General features: G+C 36.4%; 1 protein-coding gene across 4 annotated transcripts in view; it reads left to right on the top strand.

The window, feature by feature from the left end:
- The first annotated feature begins 5,227 nt into the window (after positions 1–5,227).
- Positions 5,228–12,769, top strand: part of LOC121329154 (plexin-A1-like) — a 199,184-nt gene continuing 191,642 nt past the window's right edge. For 2 of the 4 annotated variants that reach the window (XM_041274549.1, XM_041274550.1), the window contains exon 1: positions 5,228–5,370. The gene's annotated coding sequence lies outside the window, so the exon portion shown is untranslated. Of the gene's footprint in view, positions 5,371–10,314; positions 10,335–12,769 lie in introns of those variants that run through there. The other 2 variants (XM_041274552.1, XM_041274551.1) reach the window with 2 other exon arrangements.

The following is a 12,769-nucleotide window of genomic DNA, read 5'->3' as shown; positions in this document are numbered from 1 at the left end:
GTGCAAAGTTTTATTTTGTTTATTTTGGTATGTTTGTGTCTAAAATCTAAAGAAAATACAATAAACATCGATATAATATTTAGATATATATATATATATATATATATATATATATATATATATATATATATATATATATATATATTATATATATATATATTTATATATACATATGGCTTTAACTCATTGTAAAGTTGAATGTAGTACTGACACTGAATGAGTTCCTGTATAACACAAAAAGTTAACATGTCTTTGTTTTGCTGGTTCAGGAACTATACAATAACAGATAGAGAAAGACTTTGCTTAAGTCCAGTGAAGGGTTCCTAGCAATGGCAATGGTAATGTAAAGTGTGTTATTACAATCAGATTCAGTAATAACAACACACTCTGCAGTATCCAAAATGTCAAGCCTCTGTTAAATTATCTCCAAATAAGTAAACTAACTACCGTTTACAGTTAATTCAATTTAATAGAGGTTTATTCATTTGATTGATGGCATGAATAATAATAATAATAATAATAATAATAATAATAATAATAATAATAATAATAATAATAATAAACTCATAAAATGTGAACTTTTGATTTTGATAAAAACTAAAATCTAAGAACTATACTTTTTTTGCAGCGAGTGTTTCAGGGCTTTTTGTTAGTATAAGAAGAAAGAAAAATAAAACACCAGCAATCCAGGCGTGTGAAAAACATGTTCCCCTACACCTATGAAAGCATCAGACTAATAGAGATGTTAAGATCTTTTCCAGTGGCTGTAGCTGAAGTTGGTCTCACAATCAGGAAAAATTGACCTACACATGAAAAGGTTCTTAAATGTCATTCCATATGCACTTGTTGGAATGGTTTTCAGTATCATATCAAACTCTTATTTTCATCTCAGTCGACTTTAAGGAAATCAATTTCCAAAAAGGCCTAGTGTACAGCCTTTAGTAGCAGAATTTAGAACAGTATTACACACAGGTGTAGTTTCGAAAGAAACACATTGTATTTAATAAACAATCTTCACACTGAACAAACCAGCAGTGTTAGAAGACATGTTCACTGTTATTTTACTTGTTCTTTAAAAAAAAAAAAATTGCATTATAAAGTGGCAATCATTAAAGGCTAAACCTTTAATTGCAGCTATAATTTGCACTGCTGGTGTTGCACTTCAAAGAACTGCAGTTGACTGAAACAGAAAAAAAAAAAAAAAGTACTGTAACCTAATTTTGAAATAGACCTATGTGGTTAAAAATTAGGATAACCAACTATATATGATATATATATATATATATATATATATATATATATATATATATATATATATATATATATATATATATATATGTGTGTGTGTGTGTGTGTGTGTGTGTGTGTGTGTGTGTGTGTGTGTGTGTGTGTGTCCTTTCACACACAGTTTGTGCTAAACACGATTGCGATTGCCCTTTTAAGGAAAGTGTAAGAAATGGCATTCTAAAATTGTGGTGATAAATATATCGAAATAAAACACAACTACTTTGCTTTGTGTGTTAAAATAATGTTAATTGTTTATTTTTATGAATGCTAGCATGTGTACTGTTATTTTGCCGTACGGGATAAAATGTGGTATGTCGTGTACTGCGCTTGCCCGGGCATGCGCAAATGATTTTAGCTCAAAAAACAAATAAACGTACATACAATGTACCGAGTTAACGTTATTTTAAGTGTGTGTGTGTGTGTGTCTCTCTCTCTCTCTCTGTGTGTCTATATATATATATATATATATATATATATATATATATATATATATATATATATATATATATATATATTTCTCAATTACGCAAATGCATGTGACTTTAACTGATGAGCAGCACATAGGGCTATCTGTAAATTGTAAACATATCGCCTACTGTGTTGTCGGTGAACTAGTTTGCCTTGTTCATAGTGCTTTGTGCAGTCATCAATCACAACACTTCCGAATCAGTGTGCACTTAGACCCCTGCTTGTGGCTGGAGATCTAATTTTAAAAAGTGTTAATATAACTTTTTAAAAAATTATTGTGGTGAACCTTGGTTCCTGCAAGCAGGGGGCTTCACACAGGCGGATGTCGAAAGCGAACGCGGGACCTCCCAGAGCCGATACAGCTCTAGAAAAGAGCCGGGCTCCCTTTGTAGGAGCAAATATCGTCACCTACCAGCCCTGACCCCATCACTCGTGCACTCAACATTATTATCATAAGGGAGGTGTATTTTAAGTGCAAGAGGCTTTAAATGTATAGGGCTGCTGTACTAATCACAAGGATAACTGAACAGTGGGCCTGTTTTGGTTGTTTGATTTTGCCGATCTCTTACAGCCCCGCGTTAGCTAGCTGTTAAATGCTTTTCATTCAATTTTCTACCCATCGCCCCTGCACTTCTTTGATGGTATCAACAAAGTTGTTTCTTTTTATTGTTTATTTATTTTACTTATTCTACTCGGAAATAACAACATTTTACAAATGCATTGTGCCCAGGATAGGAAAACTAAAATCTGATGAAAAAATTACAGTTTATTTTTTTTATTATTTTATAAAATAATGGTAATTGCCTTTTATCTGTTCGTGACATGCTGTTTTTATGCCAAAGAGGAGGCTCCCTACCTATTTCTTGCTAACGCATACAGCGTAGTTCCCGCCAATTTTCCAAGTGTCCACACAGGGATTTTGTCTGTTTGTCTGTTTGTTTGTTTGTTTTGTCGTAGGACTGCAGTACAGTATACTGTAGTTGTGCAAACATGTATACACATCTGTATATGGTTCCCTTTTTTATAACGCATTTCATGCATCAGTATTGTTATTGTGCTCTTGAGTTTGATGATGACCAAGTTCATTGCTGCTGTGATAAACGTGTCGTTTAGGAAGTTTGATAGGGGGAGTTTGATAGACCTTAAACTAATTAAGTTTGGTTAGGTTTGAAAAGATAGTAGATTCCTCCTGGAGGTTAGTTTTGCTGTCTCCCTTGTGTCTGCACCGCCAAATTTAGGGGAGACCGGGACTGGTTGTCACACTTTTAACTCTTTATTATTTTTCTCAATCTGGTGACATGTTGTGAGGCTCTATTCCTAGTTATACTGAAGAATAACTAATGTACAAATTGATGTTTTTTTTTTATTTTAGCATAACTTTATTCCAAATATGATATTTAGACGGTTGAAAATGCGCCGGTCACCTGTGACAACCTGCCCCATACTGGGGTTGGTTGTCACACGATATGTGGTTGGTTGTCACAACGTATGTTCTTGCTTTTACAGTAGACAATAATGCAATATTTAAAAAAATAACAAAGTTTCAACTGTGCACAATGACAGAAAAAGTTGTATTTTTACTTTTTATGTGAAAAATACAGACCTATATATATTTGAAATGTTGACCCATGCTACAAAATAATATCACAGCCTCCACAGAACCAGAGGACAGACATTAAATAATTTAAATGTTATATGGTGACATAGCCCACATTTTGGTGTAAAAAAGTAGAAAGAAAAAATATAAGACTTCTTCCTATACGATTTACATGTGACAACCAACCCCCAAAACTATGTGACAACCTGCCTCAGCCAGACTTTACATGATAATTTAATTCTCTCAGTACTACTGGGAGAACCTACTGGTTTTGTTTTTACACCAAAAGTTAGCCAGTATCTGGTTCTATTTAACATGGCCACCAGTTCAAACAAACTCCAATACTACTAAGAGTTATAACATAAATAACAAGATATGCATTTTTTACTTTGTGTATGAAAAAAAAATGAAATATGCGCTAACCTTTATGTTAGATGTAATTGACCTCAAATTACAAGATGGTTGACTTCCCGACAATAGAACACACATTCCAGTGTTAGTATCACCTGCCTGTGCCGTCTAGTTTCATAGCTATGAGCACTGTGACAACCAACCCGTGTGACAAGCAACCCCGGTCTCCCCTACCCAATAGACTTCCCTGATGAAAAACGAATGACAGCCTCTGTCAGACTAAATGGCACTCTTATACAATTGACGGGGTCAACTGTAGGCTACACATTAACATTGGTTACATTTACATGGTAACATTCATATATAGAGTGAAGAGGTATGCCAGAAACACTATTTCATTGCCAAACATTGTCTATAACCAACATAACATATCCAATGTGGAGTCTGGTATAGTCCACACAGAAGCATGCATATGTGCCTCATTTAATACAATTGTTCATCTGTCTAAATGTGGGAACACAATCACATGTAAAAAGTTAAATGTTAAAGAGTATTTAGTGGTGTTCCGGAAAATATAGCTTTACACGTTCCCAAGTGTTACTACAACTGCCTAAATAACGTCCTGTAATATCTCTTTTCATTGTTGACATCCTGACAACTGTTTTCACATATAACTTTAAAGTCTGTTTCAAAGCTGTTTTCAAATTATCAGCTCTAGTACACTGATAATATAAGGATTATTGCCCACTTTGTCAAAAAAGGTAACACAGCAATAGCAATCCCTGTGGTAAGGAACAGAAAGCCAGTGCACAATGTATATATTGAAAAAAAAAAAAAAACAGAACTGGTACATGCATTATTTATTTGAAATACAAACGTACCAGTTTTTGACAACGTACAATTTTTAACCTTACACAGGTCACATTTTTATATGTGTACCACATTCTGACAATATAAACTGTGTCTGTCCCTACACCGGCCCTGTGCAGCAGCTAGACTATATTAACTTAAAAGGGTGAATAGTTTCCATATTACAACATACACTGCACCTCCGAATCTCTGCCCTTTACTGTTATTTTTGTACTAGATTCAAATATCCCTTATTCCAATTCCAGCAAGTCAACATTACATGTACACTCCTATTTTATTTTATTTATTTATTTATTTATTTATTTTATCAATTTGATAAGGTCTCCCTCTTCTGGATACTAAATATGCATGCCAGTCTCGAGCATTTATGATAATAGGAGGCTAATGGCAGTTTTTTTTTTTTTTTTTCCCTTGGCATGTTCTATTACATTTACTAGGTGAATTGTGAGCTCGTGTCTGAAGGTCTCAGCAGCTAAAATCCCCATTTAAATTCCTCAACTCCAACGACGTGCCATTGCCCATTTAAGACTTTGCAGACTTTGCTGGCACACTCAGTGCAATCAGGGACGCCCCCTAAAGGCCAACTCGGGGTTGTTTCAGCGCAGTCCCAGACCTCCCCCCAGAACGAGGCTAGGTTTCCATTGGAAGTCTTCGCTGCATTCCGCTTCATTCATGCTGTGAAGCAGGAGTAGATACAGTGTAGCAGGGAGCGAGTACACCGACTAGGAAAAGAAATATCCACGAGTTTGGGAATGTAACTATGGCAAGGATAACCAGTTCAGGATCAGTTTTAATCGGTAAGTATCAAGGTTTGCCTTCTATTCCCCGTCTGTTAAATTATTTTGGTGTTTTTTAAGCACTGGGAAATCAGCCTTCCTCTTTCCGCTGGTGTCTCCCACACTTGTAATCCTGAAATGTTCTGCATTTCTTGGGGGTGGTACAAGAGATGCTCTTTCAGGGGCTGAAGTCTAGGAATTCAGTTTTCAGTACAGTTCCTAAGATGTGTATTAAAGTTTGTAAAACATGGAGCAGTTTTTAAGGGAACTTGTCCTGTTCAAGTCAGGAATAGGCTGCACATTCTTATCTTTTGTAGGTAGTGATTGGGTGTACGGACTCGTATCTCGCACGCGGAATGTTTTTCCCCTCAGAAAAAAGCTTACAGCGCAAACATGCAATCTACACGATTTAACATAATCACAAAACACTGTTTTTTAAACGAAAAGCATGCGCGACTTGTTATATAAACACAGTGCTGACTGGAAAGCCTCAATTGGTTTATACATGTTGCAGTTTAATTAGAAACAGTTTACGCGTTTTGCTTTTCTGGCATTAAAAGCTTTCATAGCTGGAAGAATTGATCTCTGAACAGTGTTACGCATGAGCGGAGCCGCACGCTAGAAACTCTTCACTCGTTCTTGTTTAAAATCTAATGATGTAATAACAACACACTGGTTGCATTTGTTGCATCACGGCATTCATAGCAAGCGTCACACCAAAGAGAAACAAACAGATACAATCGTTACATTTAACAATGTATTTGGTAGCAGTACCCGCATTCCAGGTTCAAAGTGATTTAACGGTTTACCAACAATTAACACCCATTGCTATTTAAATGTCATTTTGTTTTATTGGTTTGAGGATGGCTGTCGACAGAAATGTTTCATGGAATGTATTATTAATCATGTTAAAGTTGGATAATGATGAATATTTGTTATCATTAAGATTGAAATGGATACGATATTGGTTGTAAAGATTGGTCTGTAAATCTCTTCTCTCTCGCTATTTATTATTATTATTATTATTATTATTATTATTATTATTATTATTATTATAGCCTAGTGTTTTGAAGCTGTTTCTTGAGAAGGAAGGAGGGGGTTGTGTGTGTGTTTTGGAGGGATTTGATTTCTCACGGGACCTTTTTTGATCGTGGCTTGTTAAAAAATCGATACCTTTGTCCTCCTAAAAAATAAACGCTGTCATTCTGTTGGGTAACAATCTGATAGCTCGCCTATAAAAAAAAAAAAAAAAAAAAAAAAAAAAAAAAAATACAAATACAGTATGAATAGTTAATAGTTTTCCTTTTTTTGTCTTTTATTTAGTAAATGTAATTGTGTACTGCCTGTGTGTGGTACATACGTACATGTTTTAAACTAGACCTGCATCAGCACGCTACCACTGTTCTTACTTTACAGCAAGGATCTTCTGCCTAATTCCTTTGAAGCATAAATTAAGCAAAGTGAGAGACGCAACACAATTTCCACACGCAGCTCTTAACTTAAGGCATGTTAAACCAGATTCCAAATACATCTCGCAAACTGCGACCTGGTGATTACAGCCTGTAGTGCAGTACAATACACCAAGGGAAACTGTCATAGCCCGTTTGAGTAGGAGAAGAGGACCATTTAAACATCATACTGGGTGTGCATATTCAAATGTAATAATGGATAGACTGTTCCCTTCGCATTCGAAATTGCTTCTAAAAGATATTATATTGCAGATATTAAATAGAAATCATGTATTTGTGTTATTACATTGGATTTAACGTATTAAATAGGCTACTGTTTGCCAGTTTATGCATGTGCCACAAGGGGTTTCTGCAAGCATTTTGTAATAATAATAATAATAATAATAATAATAATAATAATAATAAATAATAATAATAATAATAATTCTGGTATTTGTAGCCATGTGGAAAGGTCCAATTCAAGGGAACGAATAACATACTGTGGAAATAAGTAGCCCAGCCGCCTCCCTCCAAATTAAATAATCAGTATGGAAATTTGATTAAACAGAAGCCTACTTGCTATCAAGACGACAAAACATGATGTACACAAGCTTTCAAATCTCCGCAGAGAAATACCACGGTTAATTGACAATTTCTGCTCTCAGCCTGTTGCATCTCTGTCTGTCTAATGTGGTTAGCTCTACCAGTGGAGATGCCTCCAAAAGATAACATTGTTTAACAGCCTCCATCCTGCGCGTAGTCGGCTTTATTTAACGAGACAAAGCAGCTGTCTTTAGACCTAGTGTCAAATAATAATACGTATTAAATGAAGACTAGCAGAACTGGTGTTATTGATAACTGTAGTACAAACTGGTATGGTCAAGTAGCATGGAAAGAACACGGTGTGTGTGTGTAGTCTGAAACAGCAACGGAATGTGCTGGGAATGGATTATACGGTGTTTTGGATGGTATTCAAATTGTGTGTACTAGAATAACGCTGCATGTTATTCCTGACCTCCTCTTAGGCAAATGTTGCTTTGTGTGTGTACGCTAGTGTAACTTACTGAAGATAGATACAGTGGCTGACGAGAAAAAGCCATACCAGACGCCAGTCAGTCCTCGTTCTTTCTCACTGGGAATGCATTGCACTAGTGGTCGTTTCTGACTATATTCAGCTTTTTAAAATCTTATTTATATGACAATTCCGAGGCAGCCAGATTATTAGCAAAAAGCTTGCAGCGTAACATCATGTGATTTGAGCATTGTTACATAAGTTTAGTAAATACTGCATTACAAATACTATAATATTAATACAGTACTCTTGTATATACCTTCTTTCCAGTGTTTGTGCAACGTTTTAGCACTTGGAATATATAGTTTGTGTTTGCACGCTTGCCAATAACCACGTGGTGATCGATGTTCTGCATTCTATTCAGCTCTGCGCTGCTTCAGATAGTCCCCTATAATATAATACAGTGCTCCCGGTGATTCGTGGACGGGTTGGTTTAAGTAAACACAGATTCCTAAACTGCACGATTTCAAGGATCAGATATGACAGCCCATATCAAAATGTGGCGAGACTCCTCACAGTAATCGCGCATTGTCTTCATAAATCAATCCGTGGAATTCATGTGTTTTTTTTTAGGGGCCAGATGTTTCTAGAGTTTATGGAAACACCCCACTCCAGATAGACATTTTAGCAGTTCATACCTATAAACTTCCAGAGTAAATGCTTCCATCAAGGTAGATTTCGAATCTGTAAGGTACGGGAATGAAAATAATGTATAGGTAAACTCAGGTGTGTTTTATTAAACTCCTAGAAAATGAGAGCCTTATATATATATTTTTTTTTTTTTTTTTGCGCTAAATCTCTTTGATTGAATTTGATAATATTTCAGTGTAATGGTAGTGTGAATTGATACATAGCACTATTCCACTGAAACTGACAAGTATGTGCCTTACCCCCCAAGCCATGTTTACAGATTATTATATCCTGCTATTGTTTGAAACATATAATGTATTTATTTTTAATACGTCCATGTTATTTGCATTACTGTCTCTACATTTGCAACAACAGAATTAATAACGTTTGTCGCTACATCCATTAAGAAGGTAAAATATATATATATATATATATATATATATATATATATATATATATATATATATATATATATATATATATACACACACACACATTTTTATACCGCTGTTTAAAAAAAAAAAAATGGGTTGGCACCTGAAAAAAATTTAGTAGTTGCCAATTATTTTTTATTATTTTCTCCCAATTTAGAATAGCCAATAATTTTTTTGACTGAGCTCAACACTACCACCTCTGCGCTGACTCAGTATGGTGAAAATAAGCACACGCTGTCCTCTGAAGCATGTGCCGTCAGCTGAACGCTTCTTTTCACACTGTGGACTGGCCTTCAGCCACCCAAGAGCTACAGTGTTGGAGGACAATGCAGCTACAGGCAAGCCCACAGGCGCCCGGACAGGCTCCAGGGGTCGTTAGTGCGCGGTGAGCCGAGGACACCCTGGCCAACCTGGAATCTCCCTTCTTCTACATGCATGTCACACAATAACAGTGCTGTGCAACGTATGTATTCAATGAATGTGTATTCATTAATCGAACACAACAATCACTTGCACAGTGTAGTTGCCCGCCTTTCTTTTTCCTGTCATGTCGACACATAAGCTGCAGGACTTGGGATTATAATGCACATGCTGTGTACATGCCTAATCATGCAAGATGTGATCACATTAAAAAAAAAAAAAAAATATTAGTTGTACACATCATTGCACTTGGTACAGTATCGTATTACATGCAGTCAGTTTGCCCCCAAATGATTCTTATGAGCGGATTGCTTGATTTTAGCATGGTTAGTATAGGAATGATTTTGACTCAGTGGTTTTGCTCACTATATGCGGTTGATTCTTATCAGTAATTCTTATAAACTGAGAGCACTGTAAAAACCTATTCATCTGTCTATTTTAAACTGAACAAGATTGTGTGACAATGCAGCTTTAAGCCCAATTGTGCAGTATTGTTCAAGCTGATCAGTTTCCTAGTAGGAGGTCTACAATATAGCTGATTCTTTTGGGATCTGCTGTGTTGCCTACTGTATTCTAAACTAAGTCATTCTGGCTGGTGTTTTCTAAATTCATCTTTCTCTGAACCACTATGCTGTTTATAAATTCTCCTGTTGGAGCATATCATGATTTACAGGTCCTATTATTGTGAGTAGAGGATATCCCATATTTGGAGTTGTAGCCTCAGAGCAGTTGAAAAGATTCCATTGCCTTGCACTGGGCAGGTTGCTTGGACTCTCCATGGTTAGAAACTTACCTGTTATTCTTTGGGAAAACAGTTTAGTGATTCAGACAGAGATCAATAACTTGTGCTATGTCTGTTTGACTGGGTGTGGTTATAATTTTATTTTTGTCTGTTTTGATTGCTTCCCTCTCTCCTACAGTGGGGTCATATTTACAGCCGTGGGAACTGGCCAGACATCACTTCAAGTGGCTTCCAAAAATGTAACATTTTAATCTGTTTGCTATTTCCTTTGGCAATATCATAGTTTCTATACAATTAAGTCTCACACAGGCGGTTTTGAGTAGGTGTGAAATATACATGTATTGTAAATAAATACAGTATATTTCCCAATGTGTATTAAACTGAATGTTCCCAGTTGTGGCTTATGCTTACCAGGGGAAAAGGTTGATCAAATCAACCAAGTATCTTGACGGCTACCCTGAGACTGTTTGTTAATTAAATAACTTTACTGAAAAGTAAATACAAATCAGCATACATGTATATGTTATTAGGTTACTGGCTTTTGATTGTACAATAAATAAACAGATTCACACAGCAACACTTTTTTTTTTTTTTTTTTTTTTTTTACTTGTAAAACAGTGATGTCATCCATTTATAGAAGGGTCAGGCAATCGAAAGAGAATGTTCTGTGATTCCAAAGTGCTGTGAATCATTATCAAGTGTTTACTAGGCAATGTGTTTGTGGATTTGCACTGTATTATGATTGAGAACATCTGTTCACTAAATAGGGGGGGAAACCAATGTGTGAAAGAGAAATCTGTTAACAGTGGTAACACCAAGAAACTCATTTTGATACAAACTGGGTCAGTTCTTAACCATGCATTTTTGTAGCACTGCACCAACTTGACTAAAGTTTGAGTGGGACAAGATTCTGAATTGCTTAGAAAATGGATTACCTTTTGGAGTTCTACTGCACTTAATAGGTTTTCTCATTAAAATGTTGTATTTCAAAACATCAACCAATACACACATCTATTTATAAATGAGTGTTTCAGCAGATATTGTAATACAGTTGTCTGGTATGTGCTCCTTGTTTTGAAGTAAGACTAACAGAAAGCACAATTTAGGAGATAACCTTGTCAAGGGAGAACACATTGGTGAGGAAACAAAAAAATCGGGTATTTTGTTAACGCGACCTCAGGCTCTAGAGGAAACTTTGTTTGAAGAATATCATCGACTTGTCTGACAATATGTGTTTTAATATTGCTTAAGGTAGGAAAGAGATGTGCATTTGAAGTTACAATACCAGATTTGTCTGTGGGTGAACGTTTGGATTGGTGTGTGTGTGGTTTTAAGAAGCTCCTCTCCCCAGGTTTCTTTAGCTGACTGGAAAGAGGATTGCTGAATTGCTAGTGAGAAGATATTTCCAAGGCTCCAGGGGTATTGGAAAGTGGTTTCGTAGTTGAGAGAGGTCTTATTGAACTGGGGGAAAGAGATTTCATTGTAGCCATCGTGCTTAGTTTACAAGAAACCTGGTCAATGCCGAAGGAGCGAGCTTCATGCAGCAGTAAAGTTGATGGATTTCTCAGTTTGAAAACTGTCTACAGCATTTAACTGGGAGTATTTCCTCTAACAAGATAATGGCTTCTAATCCCCTCCATTATCTGTTTTGAATGAAAACTTTTCGTTTGGGGGGGGGGGGGGGGGGGGGGGGGGGTTGAATGGTTGCAGTAATCTTCTAATTAATATCTCATTAAGAGGTTCTAAATAATATATTGATTCTAGCAGAGAGCATTATAGTTCTTTCACAAGGGAGAGCTGGGTTTCATTTAAAGTTTTGAAACATTTATCAAAGTCCCTGACTACTGTTGTAAGACAAGTTTTTTTATTTTAAACTACCTGCCTTAATTTTGCACCAGTCTTCAACACATTTTTAGCATACACTCCTAGCCTCTTAAGTCCCTTTCACACTGGCACTTATACCCAGGTCTGGCCCTGGGTCCTGGCTGCCTGGGTCACAATCCTGTGTAGTGTGAAACCACATACCTGGGTCCCAGCAACCCACCTCAGGATGTGGGTCAACACGCTTTGACCTGGGTTGAGCGAGACAAAGTGCAAGATGGCCGTTCAATAACAAACAGCTACGCCTGTGTAAAGGTTTCTCTTCCTCGAGGAACATTTCTGTTTATTCTGTTTTAGCTATATATTTTTTTTCTTGACATGGCGTGAGCCAGATTGCAGCTGGATGAAGAAATATTTGCTCTAATCAACATTTGAGCTGACGGTTCAATCCAGAGAAGCTTGGATGGAAGCATCGGTAACAAGCTGCTTCCGGGGCATTCATACGCGCATTGTGCACTTGCATCTGTAACCCAGGTCAACCCTGCTTTATCAAAAGCAGTGTGAAATAGCGTACCCGACCTGCATGACACTGGATCCTACCCAGGTAGGTTCTGACTAGTTTTTTAAAAAGAGTAATTTCCATGGTGCACAAATCGAATGCAGTTCAATTGTGTAACGAACAACAGAAGCATTTTAATTGATATGAATCCAACCTAAAGTGCCTGTTTTATTTATACACTGAAGTGCCTACAGCATTTCTAACAGCTTTGGACAGCAATCATATTTTTGCATGTCGTCAGATGGAACCTGTGTTTTCACAGGTTTCTGATTTCCAGCGTGTGAGTTATTACAA

The sequence above is a fragment of the Polyodon spathula genome, chromosome 16 (assembly GCF_017654505.1).
Source record: "Polyodon spathula isolate WHYD16114869_AA chromosome 16, ASM1765450v1, whole genome shotgun sequence".
NCBI classification, from domain to species: domain Eukaryota; kingdom Metazoa; phylum Chordata; class Actinopteri; order Acipenseriformes; family Polyodontidae; genus Polyodon; species Polyodon spathula.
The sequence above is the reverse complement of the archived record's forward strand: the minus strand, read 5'-3'. Positions and strand labels throughout refer to the sequence as shown.